The sequence below is a fragment of the Bubalus kerabau genome, chromosome 10 (genome assembly GCF_029407905.1).
Source record: "Bubalus kerabau isolate K-KA32 ecotype Philippines breed swamp buffalo chromosome 10, PCC_UOA_SB_1v2, whole genome shotgun sequence".
NCBI lineage: Eukaryota > Metazoa > Chordata > Mammalia > Artiodactyla > Bovidae > Bubalus > Bubalus kerabau.
The window spans coordinates 71,750,154-71,766,852 of record NC_073633.1 but is presented as its reverse complement, the minus strand read 5'-3'; the positions used below and the strand labels follow the sequence as shown (position 1 = coordinate 71,766,852).

The 16,699-nt window shown below is 43.6% G+C and overlaps 1 long non-coding RNA gene across 1 annotated transcript in view; it reads left to right on the top strand.

Annotated features, from left to right (window-relative positions):
* Positions 1 to 1,216: 1,216 nt before the first annotated feature.
* LOC129621546 (uncharacterized) overlaps positions 1,217 to 16,699 on the top strand; it is a 41,472-nt gene continuing 25,989 nt past the window's right edge. Inside the window, exon 1 of the long non-coding RNA XR_008699437.1 lies at positions 1,217 to 1,286. This is a non-coding gene — a long non-coding RNA (uncharacterized LOC129621546). The remainder of the gene's footprint in view (positions 1,287 to 16,699) is intronic.

The following is a 16,699-nucleotide window of genomic DNA, read 5'->3' as shown; positions in this document are numbered from 1 at the left end:
CTCAAATTTGCCTCACACATTCAGGCACAGCTCGTAAGCTCCCACCAGATTCTGGGCCTGGAAATCCTGCTGACACAAACAAAATGGAGACAACGTGAAAATTCTGTGCCTCGGTTTATGCTACTATAGTTAATGATCTGTCAGTGTTTCCATTATAAACCCCTATTTTCAGGGATGTATAACCCAGTCATAAACGTTCTCTCCAGGCTGAGCTTTGGCACTTGTGATTTCAGCCTGGGAGCACATGTGTGTGTTGGTGTGTGCATGTGTTTTTACAAGGATATGAGGGAAAAAAATAAGTTAGCCATTTTTAAGCAATGGATGGTGAGAAATGGGGTGAGGGGAAGGTGGTAATTGATTACAGATGCTCTTTTGATGCTGCCAGGACTTGAAAACTGCTGAGTTGCTTTGCCCCCCAATTGGGGATACAAAGGATTGAGATGCTATTCTGTGCCTTAATTCCGTGCAAGAAATGTTAATCAACAAAGTAAAAATCCACATATGAAAGGGGAAAATATGGACCTGGGTAGCTTCCACAAGAACAGGAATTGATTCAAGTCCAAAGGCTATAGGGGCCAGAAACCAACGAATCAGAACAATATGCTTCAAAGACGAGTTCCTTTTACCTGGGGCTGGCTGTTTCTGTCATCCCCTTATGCTGTATCCCTACGTGGTGCGGGTTGGAGAAGGTATAGCAGGGGCTTCCAAGTACCTGTTTCACCTAGTTTTTGATGGTAGCCCTAGCTCTCATGGTGTGTGGTTGATGGATGGAATTGTCCAATTTCCCTTTGCATACATGAGTGCGTCTGTTCAGTCATGTAAAGCTCTTTGCAACCCCATGGACTGTAGCTCTCCACGCCTCTATCCATGGGATTTTCCAGGCAAGAATACTGTAGTGGGTTGCCATTCCTTTCTCCAGGGGATCTTCCTGACACAGGGATCAAATCTGCATCTCCTGCGTCTCCAGGACTGCAGGTGGATTCTTTACTGATAAACCACCAGGGAAGCCCTCCCCTTGCATACACAATTCCAGAAGACTTTTGATAATTTGTATTTAATGAGATTATGTTCAAACACTCCCATGAAATGCACCAGGCTTATCAATGTTGGTTAGAATCCAGGAATCAAACCATAACACTCAAAAAGTTGTAAACCCTGAACAAAACAAACAAGCACAACCTCATTTTGTGAACTGCTTTTCCCACAAATTTTCTAGAAAGATGCTGTTGCTTAAAAATCTAATGGCAATCTTGAACAATGAGGAAGTCTGCAGAAGAGAAACAAGGGTGAGTAAAGCCAGAATCTGTTTTGTTTAGAGACATGCTGGTTCATCAAAGTGTGGAGCTGCACACCTGGCTGACGAGCCCAGTGACCAGGATTGCCTTCAACCTCATGGCTCCAAATCATGGTCAGGTAGGGGACACAGATGTTTCTAGATCTGTTTTCCCTCACCACTATTCAACACCTGTCTGTGATGGATAGTACTGTGGATGTGTTTATATGTGTGTGTGTGTGTGTGTGTGTGTGTGTGTATATACACACACACACATACATATGCACATACTTTTGCACCCTGCCTTCTTGTGCCTAGAAAGTTCTTCCCTCCACTTTACATGTCTAGTTCTTTCTCCTCATGCTAATCTAGGCTTAAATGTCACCTTCCTGGAAGAGCCCCCTCTACTCCTTGCCCTGTCATGCAGTTTCAGGGGTGTACAAACTACAGCCTAGGGGCCATATCTGGCCATCTACTTATGTTTATATGGCCTGAGAGTCAAGAATGGTTTTTACATTTTAAATGGTTAAAAAAAGAGAATGTTTTGTAACATAAAATTTATGTGAAATTAAAATTTCAGTGTCCATAAATGAAGATTTATTTGAATACAAGCCATGTTAATTATTTACATATTGTCCAAGGTACCTCCAGGCTACAATGGCAGAGTTGAATAATTGCAATAGAGATTATTTGGCCCACAAAACCCAAAGTATTTTCTCTCTGACCCTTAACAGAAAAAGTTTGTTGACCTCTGCTCTAGTCTAACAATACATTTTAGTTTCTTTATAGCACTCGCTGTTGCTTATAAATTATCTAATTATCTATTTTCTTATGTATTTATTTCTCTGTCTCCCCACTAGAAATTTGGAGGGCAGACCTTTTCTGTCTTGAGTTGCTGCATAGTTCAAGACATAAAGTGGATATTGTAAAGCAATTATCCTTCAATTTAAAAAAAAGATACAAAGTGGTCTCTCAAAATAAATGTGCTGTATGAACTAATGAATGAATTGACATAGTTCCTGGACCAAATGTTTGGCTCTGAAGCTTGAACTGACTCATCCACCTACTCATTCATTCAGTAACTATTAAATTAGTGCCTACTATGTGGGGGCTTCCCTGGAGGCTCAGATGCCAACAAATATGCCTGCAATGCAGGAGACCAGGGTTCAATCCATTGGTCAGGAATATGCCCTGGAGGAGGGCATGGCAACCCATTCCAGTATTCTTGCCTGGAGAATCCCCATAGACAGAGGGAGCTTGGCAAGCTACAGTCCAGAGGGTCGCAGAGTCGGACACAACTGAAGTGACTTAGCATGCAGGCACGCACACACTGTTCGTACACGCACGCACTGTTTGTGTATGCACACAGGCATTTGCGTCCTTGATTTATCCATTCATTTGCTTTCATGGGGCTTAACCTATCAAGACTGCTGTGTTACCTGAGCTGCTAGGGAGGTGGCTCCCATGGGTTTGGCCAACTTTGCAAGCCTTCAGACAATTCTGACTCTTTTTGTCTGCTGAAGAGGTCGCTCACTTTGTTGCATCCTTCCCTGACAGAAGCTCAGAGCTCTCAGTTGCTTCTTGGGATGACCTATCTACACTCCCTCAGAAAGAGGCGTCTGTCTTTTTTTTTTTTTTTTCTCATTCAAGCATGACCTTTGCTTCTGCTTCTGTCCCAGAAACCCTCCTCTCTCCACATTCTCATTCATCCGGGTTTGCCCCGGCAGCCTCCCACTCACACCTGCAAATCTCATTCACATGGCGTTGGGTTCATCATTACTGGACAGAAAGCATTCTCCTAAATGGAGCAGAAGACGCCAAGACAGAGGAGGGCATGGGTTTGGTGGTGTACAAGCTCCCCCTCCCTCCTCCTCCTTCCTGCCTGCTCTGCAGATGGGTTTCCGTGAAGGAACCTCTGACTGCTTTCCTGGAGTGAATGCTTAGCTTACTAACTTTTAGAGTAGGAGGACGTTACAGTCCACTTTTATATGTTATATATCTCAGTTCCTGGTGATGATAGGAAGATAATTACCCACCCTAAGTTTACATAGCATTTGTTATGCTGAACAGTATGTTATGTTGAAAGACTGCAGGTTTGGACACAAAAGAAAGGATACAGTTCCTCTTCGAAGAAGTGGATCTTTTCCCCACGTGTGTTAGGATAAAATGCTCATTTCTATATTGACCTGGTTAGCAATTGTAGTGACTATATCATCTGGATTTTCAGGCTGGGTCTCGTTTAAAATGCACGTTCTGTTAAGTCAGGAAGCCCAGTACATGGTGAACCTGGTCGTGTCATCTGTGAGATAGTCATAGGAAAAGCTGGTCTATTTTGATACCCTTTTCAGCATTTGTGGGGTTGTCTAATTTTCCTCTAGATAGCAGGGAGCAGGCAGGGCTCAGGCAGGGTGGGGGACAGCCAGAGAAGTTGAGGACAGCTCTTGGACAGCGCTGATAAGGTGAAACTGACCAGGCACGGCCCACTGGTTTACCTGATTAAGAATCAGGAACTACTTCTCATGTGTCATGTCTATCCCCATTCTTGGTTCTCACTTTAAATTTGAGTCTGCTTGTGTTCCTGCAGAGCCTGCAAGAACACCGGAGTAGAAAGTTCAAATAAAGGGTAATGCCATTATGCTGGCCACCTGGCAACCTTAAGCACTGAGAAAAGCTCCAGGCCCATGTGGGTGCTTCATAAACATCATTTAACGTTTAATGGAGGGAAGAGACTAGTAAATGTGCTCTCGGTTGGCAAGAGGACAGGGAATCTGATCCCTTCCTTCTGACATTTAAGCTTTGCTTTTTCCACACACAAAAACACACATAGCCAGGGAGAATAGATGAAACACATATAGGAGATTCAGGAAAGCAATTTGTAAGGAAAAAAATAATTCCTGTTTTTCTTGTTAAATGGGCATTCAGAATACCAGCCCCACAGTGCAGAGGTGGATATATCCTGACATCATTAAATAAAAGGGCTGAAAAATACACTGGCCAGTCTTGTTTGGACTAGGATAAAATAAGAGAAGACCTGGCCCCACTTCTCTTCCCTACCCCTGTCCGTTATACCAAAGACTCCCTGTCTCCTTAGAGCAGAGCATCTTAGAATTGTAAGTACCTGTGTATCACCAGTGGACCTTGTAAAATACACATGTGGGTTTGCTGTATCTCAGGAGGGGCTACAGCCTTGCCCCTCAAGTAAGCATCAGCTGATGCCTGTGCTGCTGGGCCACAGTCTGCATTTTGCATTGGGAGGCCATAAAGAACAAATTCTCGAGTCTAAATTGCTTGCTTCCTCTTGGCCCAAGGTCTCGTTCAATCCTTGGGTCAGAACTCTGAAGTCGGAGACATTTTTATTGGGCTGGAGGTTGGAAACGTGTGTGCAGGTGTGTAGCTTGGGCTCCTTATCAGCTGGGTGTCCTCCCCAGCTTCCAGTGGGACTGAGAGGCTCTTCCGCCTGCTCTGCCGCTCTGTCTCTCCATGCTCCGTCCCCTCCAGGGTCCCTGATCCTAAGCTGAAAGTGGGAGCAGCTCAGCCCCAGAAAAGGCTTTGCCATCTTGGCTGTGAAAGCTGATCAGCTGACCTTAGCTCCAGGCCTGATTCTTCATCTGTAACATGGAAAAGGAAATACTGCCTACATCACAGTGTTCTTAGGATTTAACGACTTAACCCATGTGAGGGACTTCATATGGTGCCGGACTCAGAACCAGCCCTCAGAGAACCCTCGTTTTTTCTGTCACACGAGCTGGTCTCTGCCCTTCTTAGGGAGCTGACAGTGTTCAGGAGGGTGAAGTTGCTGCTCTATTTGTGACCAAGTGTTCGTGGTACACTTTGGCCTTCAGGGACACAATCAGGTGCACTGTGGTTGGAGGACTGTGAGGCGACTGAGCTCTGGGGGCCAAGTTCTGATCACCTCAGGTAATCTTGGGTGGCAGGTTCTGTGTGGATGCTCGGGGAAACAAAAAAACTGGCTGTCATTTCAGCAGTCTCAGCAAAAACAGAGGCCTCTTGGAGATCCCCTGCGAATGTAGCTGTGGGCCCATTACCCTCTCCTGGACGTGATGGCTAGCGCTCCCTCATCTGATGATTGAGTCCTACAGATGATTCTGTTGACCTCTGCCACTGCTTCTGTCATCCCTCTGACCACTGTTTCACTGTGACAAGGCTTCCCTCTACTCTCCTTCCCTCTTCCCTTCTGCTTGAGTCCTCTGTATCTGTCTCCTGATTCTGCAGCCATGCTTCTTCTACTTACTGTCTCTCTCCCACTGTCTTGAGCTCAAACTCTCCCAGAAACTATGTGATTGGTTCTGCCAGATCTCGAGGGGAACACTTCAGTGAGCCCCTCATGGACCATTGGCCAGCCGGTGGTCCAATCAGCTGTAGTCAGGACCCCCTTGTTGTGAGGTAAAAGCCATGACACAGTCCCCTCTCAAGGGTAAAACTGCTGCAGGCAGCCACACATGGGTCATTTAGGATGCTTTCAGCAGAAAATCTGATTTAAGTAGCTTTCAAGGTGAGGAATTAATTATCTAATAGAAGAAGTCCAGAGTTAGGGTGGTTGCTGGGTGGGTCTCTATTGGGCACTGGCCTAAACCTATTTTTCTCTTCTTTCCGACTGGAGGAGCCTGGATTTTGTTTCCATAGGAAGCTGTATGATCAGGGAAGATTGTTCTTCCTCTGTAGCTATGAGGGGCTTCCCTGGTGGCTCAGTGGCAAAGAATCTGCCTGCAATGCAGGACTGCAGGAGACGCAGGTTTGGTCCCTGGATTGGGACGATCCTCTGGAAGAGGAAATGGCACTACTCCAGTAATTTTACCTGGAGAATCTGGATCGTGGACAGAGGAGCCTGGTGGGCTACAGTCCATGGGGTCGCAAAGAGTCAGACATGACTGAATACTAAGTACAACCACAAGCTATAGCCATGAAAATGGATTTTGATTCATTTCTGTCTGCTCCTTCTGCCCAAGATTGGTTTAGGCAGGGGCATGGGACAACACAGAGGAACTTTTGTGAAAAGTCTCCTTCCTCTTAAAAAGCAATGTGTGTTAACTTTCCAATTTAGCAATCCCACTCCTAAGAATGTACTCAAGGGAAAAGAAAACCTACATGCACACAAAGACCTGTCTGTGAATGTTTATAGCAGCTTTATTCATTGTAGATAAAACTAGTAACTGCTCAAATGTCCATTAACTGCTGAATGCATAAACAAATTATGGTATATCTACACAATGGAGCACCACTCAGCTATAAAATAGAACAAACTACTGAGAAATGCAACAAGACAGAAATGCATTGTGCTTAGTGAAAGACGCTGAGTACAAATGGCTACCTTAATGTTTGTTTCCATTGATCTGACATCCTTGCAAAGACAAATTATAGGGACTATAATCAGATTAGTGGTTGCCAGGTGCTGAGGTGGAAGGAGGCGACTGACTACAGTTAGACAGGAGGGAACTTTTTGGCATGACAAATATGTTCTACACCCTGATTGCTCCGTGACTGTATAATTTGTCACACTCATCACTTAAAGATGGTGAATTTTACTGTATGTAACTTACAGATTCAGAAACCTGACTTTTAAAAAAACCACACATGTGGAGAGGAAGCAGGCAGGCCCTTTCTGCCTGCCAGACAAGGCCTTTGACATTATCTGAAGCTGCAGTAGCATCTTGGCACCATGAGGGGGAGCCGAGTTGGACGGTCACACCGCACATGGAGGATGCTGCTGCTGCTGCTAAGTCGCTTCAGTCGTGTCCAACTCTGTGCGACCCCATGGACTGCAGCCTACCAGGCTTCTCCGTCCATGGGATTCTCCAGGCAAGAACACTGGAGTGGGTTGCCATTTCCTTCTCCAATGCATGAAAGTGGAAAGTGAAAGTGAAGACGCTCAGTCGTGTCTGACTCTTAGCGACCCCATGGACTGCAGCCTACCAGGCTCCTCCATCCATGAGATTTTCCGGGCAACAGTACTGGAGTGGGGTGCCGTTGCCTTCGATGGTAGAGTGGAAAAAATTACTGAGCTGCTGAATTAACCAGTTCTAGAGTCACCCCATCTTTGATTTCTTGTTTTGTGAAATAATTAGTTCCTTATAGTTTAAGCTACTCATATTGGGCTTTCTGCCCAAAGTATCCCATCCCTAGATGACACTGAACTAATGTAAAGCACTGTGTGCAGTGGAGCTGTCCATCAGCTTGAGACGTGGTAGAAACTTCATGAAGCATCGTGATCCATTTAGGAAAATAATGTACAGATACCATGATGTTGGGACATGGCAGAGACTTCATGAAGCATTGTGATCCATCTAGGACAATAATCTACAGATACTGTGATGACTGTATGCTTTTTATGTCTTAAGTCTCCTAGACTCTACTTCACACTTATTACTATGAAAAGTTCTAAATTATTTGTTTCCCTTAGACCTCTGAAGCGTATACATCATAACTACATGAGTAATATTTTCCCACGGTAAGTAGGGGAGCTGTCAGCCAGTGATGCCCTGGAAACCCAGGGTACTCAGAGCACAGAAGGACTAAATTCTCCAGAGTAGCCTAGAAACTTGGTATCGCCATTTGGTGCCCCCAGTTTATCTTCTGGTGGAGGGAGCTCCCAGCTGGGGCTGAGCAGAAGACCGCATGTTCCTGTGTCCTGAATAGGAAGGTAGGTACCTTTGGGGCAGGCAGAGGTGGGTCCTTGTCAGTAATACTATAGACACACTTTCAGAGACTCACTCATGAAAGTAAGCTGTGGCATTCAGACAACAGTACTCTGGCATTGAGGCCAGAGACTTTTTTTCTGGTTTCAGAGCGAAGCAAATAACACCCCAAAGACTTGTATGAAAGTGAAAGTCACTCAGTCATATCTGACTCTTTGTGACCCCATGGACTATACAGTCCATGAAATTCTCTAGGCTAGAATATTGGAGTGGGTAGTCTTTCCCTTCTCCAGGGGATCTTCCTAACCCAGGGATCAAACCCAGGTCTCTCGCATTGCAGGCAGATTCTTTACCAGCTGAGCCACAAGGGAAGCTCAAAGACTTTTATAAATAAGTCAAAGCTACAGATACAAATGATGACCAAGGTAAGTTCTGACAGTCTGGAGTATTATTCTGTATACATGTGGCTTCAACTACTGGGCATAATTTTGTGTCATGAATCTGTCTTAGCACCAAAGAGAACCCTACATAACTACATAGTGTCATAGGGCTACATAGTGTCACCTAGTTTAGCAAAAGCATACAATTCTCCCAGGTGACAAAGCCATTCTTTTCCTGTCTGTCTGCATTCAATGCTTCCTTCCTTCCTTTCACTTAGGTCCACATTGCCCCTGGCTTTCTAGCACTCCCAGGGTAGGCCTGGCATACCTGGCTAGGGATTCATTCTCTGGGCCTTTTTGTATCTCCTCCTCAACCAAAACACTGGGGTCCCCAACCAAAGGACTCAGTTTTACACATCTGATGAATGGACAAGCCAGGCTAATTTATGGTCCTTCCACATCAAACCTGTTTCTCCTGTGACCCACATACTTGGGTATGCGGTTCAAGAGGACACATCAGATGGTGATATGACCTTTAACCCTACACTGTTGTCCTGATGCAGGGCAAATCAGCTCAGTGGGTGGAAGGGCATTCCTAGGATTAGGTCCTATACAGGGATGGTTAGTGGTGACTTAACTATGCATGGTGAATGACTATGATCCACTTACATATGTCCTGCTAAACACAAATGTACCCTGAAATTAACTTCTTAGCCAGAACCCCAAAATACCTGTAGCCAATCCAAAGCCACCCAACTTGAGGGGAACTGTGGCTGAAGGAAAAAACAAAAATGGAAATATATAATGGGGCTTAGCCAATGGCAGTTAAAATATCACACATTTGCACATTTCATAAAACACACAACTATGTAAACTCTTTGCTAAGTTCCCTCCCAGGGTCTTGGAAAGTATCTATTCAAGGGAAGGGTCTAGAAGCTTAAGCTTTATTAATTTAGGGGGGGGGGGGAAAACCCTGCCTCTGATTTAATTAACTTAAACCATGTCATATAAACATTTCCTGGCCTGATGGCAAATCCCTGTATGAAATATATGTGCTGCTTACACATCAAGGGCTCACAGAAAGTTTGTTGAGTGAATGAACAAGAGAATGGAGCAGCCCATTGTACTTGAAGCTGGCTTGAAGAATTAGGAAGCAAACAGTTTATAATTCACAGATATTTATTTTCTTTCTTTTCTACAGCTTTCCCTCTGCTTCCAGTTATAGGTTGGGAATTAGGAGTTAGACTAGTTCCTTATGAATCTATCAGTGGATATTTAAAGAAATTGGAGTATGTTTACCCTTTTATCACAAATATAAATACAACCGCATCAGCTCTGGTTGAAAGGGGGCCCAGAAAGAGTGCTCATTTATTCATAATGAGTGGAGCAAAGGGGCCCCTTTGTGAAGTCAAAACTGAGCTCTGAGTCTGCCCCCTGTTCCCCAAGAAACCAAACAGGAATCGTAATGTGGGATGACATAGTGTTGAACGCTGTCCACCGCTGGGTGAGATCACCTCTCAGCTGCTGGAAGGCAAAGAGGTGAAACCCGCTTCATTTACTTTGAGACAGTTCTAACAAAGCCCACAGCGCTCGGTCGTGGCAGAGAGGTGGAGGTGAAGTGGGCCTCCGCTGAGTAGGGCCCCTCCACCTCCCCTAACGTCACTGACCTCCTACTCACCTGACCTGTGAGGTGTTAGATTTTTTACTACCCACGCCACCTGAGCTGTGATGCCTGGAGCCTCCACCATGCAGCCCAGGCTGGGGTCCCCTCGTCTGGAGGCTGCTTACCTCCTCCGTGAGGCCTGCCAGCTCCACCTTGATAGAGAGCAAACACCTCCCGGCCTGCCCATCTCTCCAGCCCCGTCTTGCATGTATTAGTTCTGTGCTTAGCATGTGATGCTCTCGTTTTCTGCAGGCAGCCAGAGGGATCACTCTTCAGTGGTTTTTTTGCTCAGTCATTTTTCTGCCTGGAAGGCCCAAACCCTCTGCTTCCCAGACAGGTCCCAGTCACTTTAAAGTCTTACTTCACACAGCAACCCCTACAGGCTGCCTTTGTGCCTTTGCTGCCCACATCCCCACGAGCTCACTCTTTGTCTTTACTTTCTGCTCAGTGCATCTTCTTCCTGCCGCCAGACCTTGGGATGCAGTAGCTGCTCCTAATGTACATTTTGCCACGTTGTTTATGTTCAGTTTTGCTGTAGAAGAAAACGAAATGCATCAAACTTATTAATATGTGTTAGGCATGGAGTTCTTTTCACACTTAACCTGTTTGACAAATAAAGTTAATCAGAGCATATGTGTGAAACATAGAAAAGGCTGGAAGGACCCAGTAGCTACTAGGTACTCATATACACTAAATACACATAAAGTACTGAATATTTATGAAGTCTTAATTTAGATATCCACAGACATACCCCATTTGACCCACGTTTCCTATATCAAGAAGTATAATATAATCTGGCAGCTCAATAGGCTAATTGCCAAACTACAGCCATAGACAGACAGAATTGCTGTGATAGAGCCAGTATGTACCCTTATCCCCAGGCACCTTCATCTGTTGTGCCCCCTTGCCCATCCCTAACTCTAGTCTTTGCAACAATAGCATCCCTGGGGAAAGCTAAACCCAGAATTCCAGTTGCGTGGTTTCTTCCACCTGCTTGTATTCTAGCCTAAGTGTGATAATTTACACCATATCTTTTCACCCTTGCTTCTCACTATGTGCTTTAAATTCATTTAATGAACCCTGTGATTCAAACATAGTTTGAGAGCTTTTCTGTTCCATGACCCCAGGGAGAGCTTGCGTGTTCATATACTTGGAGGCTACCAGTGTGTCGAGGTAATTTCTCACCAAGCATGGCTCAGTAAACACTTTCTGAGTGATTCTGTGAACGAACACACTGCAGAATTAAGAATTGTCTTTCAGGGCCCCACAGGCTCTTTTATAGACCTATCTACTATAGCAAAAAAGCCATGAAAACCTGACTTTTGCTGCCTTGTATGCATTCGAGATGATCCCTACCTTGAGTAGGTCGGGGAAACTCTTGCAAGCCTAGAAGCAGGGTAAGCACCTTAGAGGCAGGTGGATACACTGCGAAGCATGAGAACAGAAGTGCTAGGTGGTGATGCACGGTAGGTGGGGATGTTGTTTCCCAGAAAATGGTGGTGATGAGAAGAGGCTGAGAATAGTGGTCCAAACATCCAATCATGAAGCAGGACAATTCAGGGAGAATACAGAGAAATGTGGGATTTAGAAATGAATGGGAGTGCAGTGTGTAGAAGAGGCAGTTAAAGAACTGGAATCTTGGGGCATCAGCAATGTTCTGGGTCAGTATGTAAATGAATTCTGGGTAGTACAAACTCAAGAGGGGCCTTGGGGGTTCAAAATACTTTGCTTCATGAATGTACAAGAGCAGACAGTTGCCACTCCATTGGTGCTTTGCTTCTGTTTGTAATAGATGAATTCTCCATGTTTGCAATATGTGTATTCTCCATGTACGTGTCACTTTTTAAAAAACTATAGGTTCCTTTTATCCTGTTTGATATGTATTTTAATAATGCAGATCATTCTGTCTCTTTTCTCAAATTGATTTCTTGAAATATAAATAAGCAAATAAATACTCAAACAATTAACTAAGATTTCCTTCTATTGATGGTCTGTGACCATTCTGAAAAATAACATCTGCCCTCTACTTGGCTCCGGGGAATTTTATGAGTGTTAATGACATGTCTGAAAAGCGTTTCATTTCCTTGGAAACAAGCTTAACAAAGTGTTTTTCTCTCCACAATGATATAACAAGCCACTCATGCTGTGCTACTGATTTATAATAATTGAAACTTTGGTTACTAAAAAATTTAAGTGGTTTGATGGCAGATCAAAATAAAAATTTCAATATTTTTTTTATCTCCTACATGTTTTTAGGTGATAAATAGGTAAATGGTCTTTTCATGACTTAAAAAAACAAATTCCATGATATTTATTCTCCCATCATATTTTAACCAGTCTTTCCATCAGTTCACGAGGTCATGGACTTGGCCTGTTTTTCATTTTGTAAACATCTGGATTTATAGTAAATGATTCATGCAGCCCAATACCTGACTGCCCTCATTTTGCTCTGTCTTATTATCACTTGTGGAATCTGATTTACTTCCTACCCCACATACTATTCTTTCATTTGGAACAATTTCCTCAGTTATACAAGTCTCCAGTTTATGGAATAATCATGATTAATTTGTCCACTGTAACGGAAAGTGCTATCCAGAAAAGGTTTTCTCATTTATAGCTGGGAAAATTCACGTCCTCCTTTGCAAAGAGCACAGCGAAGGGCTGATGTGATAACAACAGCAAAGTCCCAGAGCAGAAGGTCACAAACAGGATTGGAGGGGACAAAATCGGAATTTTTAGATACACTGTTGTTTTTCTTCTTGTTGTCACTGACAGCTTATATGATTATTTATAGATTTGTTGCTCTCCCTCCTGGTCCCTTAACATGTAATCTCCATGAGAGCAGGGACTGTATGGCCAGCATATATCACTGTGCCTGCCACATAGTAGATATTCAATACTATTTGGTGAGCTGTTGAATGAGTGGTCCATCCATCCATCCATCAGTCAGTAAAATGATAAAATAGTAGATACTGATAGTTACTGTTTGTTGAATGTCCCTTGGGGTTGAATAGTGTCTCCTAACATCCATGTTCACCAGAACCCCAGAATATGAACTTATTTGGGAATAGGGTCTTTTCAGATGTGATTCATGTAAGATGAGGGTTAGGGTGGACACAGGAACATGCAGGGAAAAAGGCTGTGTGGACAGCCTGGACAGTGTGGATAGAGACTGGGTTTAACTGGCTGCAGGCTGTGCAATGCCGAGAGTTGCCAGCAGCTAGGAGAGAGGCATGGGGCAGTTTCTCCCTTAGAGATCCTAAAAGGAACCAATTCTTCCCAACACCTTGATTTCTGACTTCTGGTCTTCAGAACTGTGAGAGAATAAATTTTGATTGTTTTAAACCATCCAGTTTGTGGTAGTTGTTATAAACTAGGTAACTAATAGAAATCTTCTTAGTGACAAGTCTTGGACACGTGCCTTTATTTGCTGCTGCTGCTAAGTCGCTTAAGTTGTGTCCAACTCTGTGCGACCCTATAGATGGCAGCCCACGAGGTTCCCCCGTCCCTGGGATTCTCCAGGCAAGAACATTGGAGTGGGTTGACATTTCCTTCTCCAATGCATGAAAGTGAAAAGTGAAAGTGAAGACGCTCAGTCGTGTCTGACTCTTAGCGACCCCATGGACTGCAGCCTGCCAGGCTCCTCCATCCATGGGGTTTTCCAGGCAAGACTACTGGAGTGGGTTGCCATTGCCTTCTCCGGCCTTTATATGACCTTTGCCAATTTACAGATAAGGAAACTGGTTCATAGAAGCGAAATGTCTTGCTAGTAGGTGACCCATAGCCCAACTCAGGTTTTTGCCTTTGGGAAGCATGTTCCAAACTGCTGCCATTCTTGGCCAACTCGGAGCCAGGAGATTTAGGGAGATTGTAAGTTGAAAGTCAGAGTCCCTACCCCTGGTCATTCCATTGCTGCTTTCAGCAAGTAAGGTTAGTGAAGGGTGTACAGAAAAAAGGGGACGTGCCTTCTTTATTAAGAGCTTTGTGCCCATGGGAATCAATGGGAGTGCAAGTTAGCCAGAAACCAGGGAATGTGCTCACTGGATTTTAGAATTTCTTCTGAATCTGCACTTCCATTATCAGTTGTCCTCTCTTCAGAAATGGCTAAGGTTTGAAGACCAATTGGCAGTATCTATTGAAATTGAACATTTGCAAGCCTATCACATGACTCTGTGATTTTATCCCTAAGTGTGTATTACCAATGAAATGCATGCATACTATCACCAAAAGGCATGTATAAGAAAGTTCATAGAGGCACTGCAAGGCAGAAACTACCCAAATGATCATTAACATTAGAATGGAAAATGAGTTGTAGTATATTCATTCAAAGTTAGGTTTCACAGCAATGAGAAAGAACAGACCAATGCTCCATGTAGCGGCATTTCACAAAGATAACATTTTAAGGGAAAGAAGCCAGTTAGAAAAGAATACGTAGCAAATGATTTCATTTGTATGCATTTCAAAAACAGGCAGTTGTAAAGTCAAGATAATGGTTTATCTCTGGAAAGGTAGTGAAGGATTGGTATTATGTATTTTGTTTCTTGATCTAGGTGCTGGTTACATGAGTGTTCAGTTTTTTAAAAAAAAATATGAACTGTGTATTTGTGATTTGTGTACTTCTCTACATGGAGATGAGCTTCCCAGGTGGTGCTAGGGGTAAAGAACCTGCCTGCCAATGCAGGAGACATAAGAGATGCAGGTTTGATCCCTGGGTTGGGAACATCTCCTGGAGCAGGAGAGCATGGCAACCCACTCTAGTATCCTTGCTTGGAGAGTCCAATGGACAGAGGAGCCTGGCGGGCTACGGTCCATGGGGTTGTAAGAGTCGGACACGACTTAGTGATTAAACCACCACGTGGTGGATGAATCCCTCTTTGGTTGAGTCACTGAGTTTGCCCATCACTATCTGCCTGTAATTGTCTCAGTAACTGAAAGTCCTGTATCCTGAGAAATGCTTCAGACCTGGGGAAGCCAGGATGATTGGTCACCCTAGCTTTTCTGCAAAGGCCAACTCTGATTGCCTGTAGTGTAATCTTGACCCCTTCCTGGACTAGTTCTTGAGATTTGGTGAAATAAATATGAACAGAATCCAATATGACTAGGAGAATGAAGGTACTTTGTGTTTGAGGAATGGCCTTTGAAGTCCCTGACTTGAAGGTCATAAGATATGGATTTGATTCCCAGCTATCTATTTACTTGCTGTGTGAGTTGATGCTACTTTTCTGAGACTCTTCTTGTCTGTGGATAAAAAAATGTCCTACCAAAGCAGTTGTATGACTTAAATAAGATGAGGCATGTAAAAGTGCTTGACTCATAGTAGCTGCTCAATAAATATTACTTTCCTTTCCTATCGGTTTTTTATTTTCTTTCCTATGTTGTTCTCATTCCTCCAAACTCTCAAAAACATTGTTTCTGTTTTTTTGGTAATACTTCTCTTCATTGAAGGGTGGTATGGACTAAGCTTTAGAATAAGTATCTACTTCTGAATTCAAATTCTGGTTCAGTCACTTTCTGTTTGTAGACCTCAGGTAACTAAACTTCTCAGAGCCTTGATTTTCTCACCTCTAACATGGGAATCCTTCTTCTTAAAAAAATATAATAAACACAGACATTGCAGTTGCTTTTGGTACCCTGCATCATGCCTTCTCAGCCCATCTCTCGTTTCTGCTGTAGCTCTGGTTCTCCAGGAACTGACACTCATATTGTCAGTACCTACCTTATCATGTGCATCTCTGCTTTTTAGATTCTAGTCTTATTTGAGCTATGAAATGAAAGGTGAAGGAGAAAAGAAAAGATATATCCATCTGAATGCAGAGTTTCAAAGAGTAGCAAGGACAGATTAGAAAGCCTTCCTCAGTGATTAATGCAAAAAAATAGAGGAAAACAATAGATTGGGAAAGACTAGAGATCTCTTCAAGAAAATTAGAGATACCAAGGGAACGGTTCATGCAAAGATGGGCACGATAAAGGACAGAAACAGTATGGCCCTAATAGAAGCAGAAGATATTAAGAAGAGGTGGCAAGGATACACAGAAGAACTATACAAAGAAGATCTTCATGACCCAGATAATCATGATGGTGTGATCACTCACCTAGAGCCAGACATCTTGGAGTGCAAAGTCAAGTGGGCCTTAGGAAGCATCACTATGAACAAAGCCAGTGGAGGGGACGGAATTCCAGCTGAGCTATTTAAAATTCTAAAAGATGATGCTGTTAAACTGCTGCACTCATTATGCCAGCAAATTGGGAAAACTCAGCAGTGGCCACAGGACTGGAAAAGATCAGTTATCATTCCAATCCCAAAGAAAGGCAATGCTAAAGAATATTCAAACTACCACACAATTGCACTCATCTCACATGCTAGCAAAGTAATGCTCGAAATTCTCCAAGCCAGGTGGCAACAGTGCATGAACCAAGCACTTCCTGATGTTCAAGCTGGTTTTAGAAAATGCAGAGGAACCACAGATCAAATTGCCAACATCTGCTGGATCATAGAAAAAGCAAAGAGTTCCAGAAAAACATCTACTTCTGCTTCATTGACTACGTTAAAGCCTTTGACTATGTGGATCACAACAAACTGTGGAAAATTCTTCAAGAGATGGGAATACCAGACCACCTGACCTGCCTCTTGAGAAACCTATATGCAGGTCAGGAAGCAACAGTTAGAACTGGACATGGAACAACAGACTGGTTCCAAATAGGAAAAGGAGTACGTCAAGGCTGTATATTG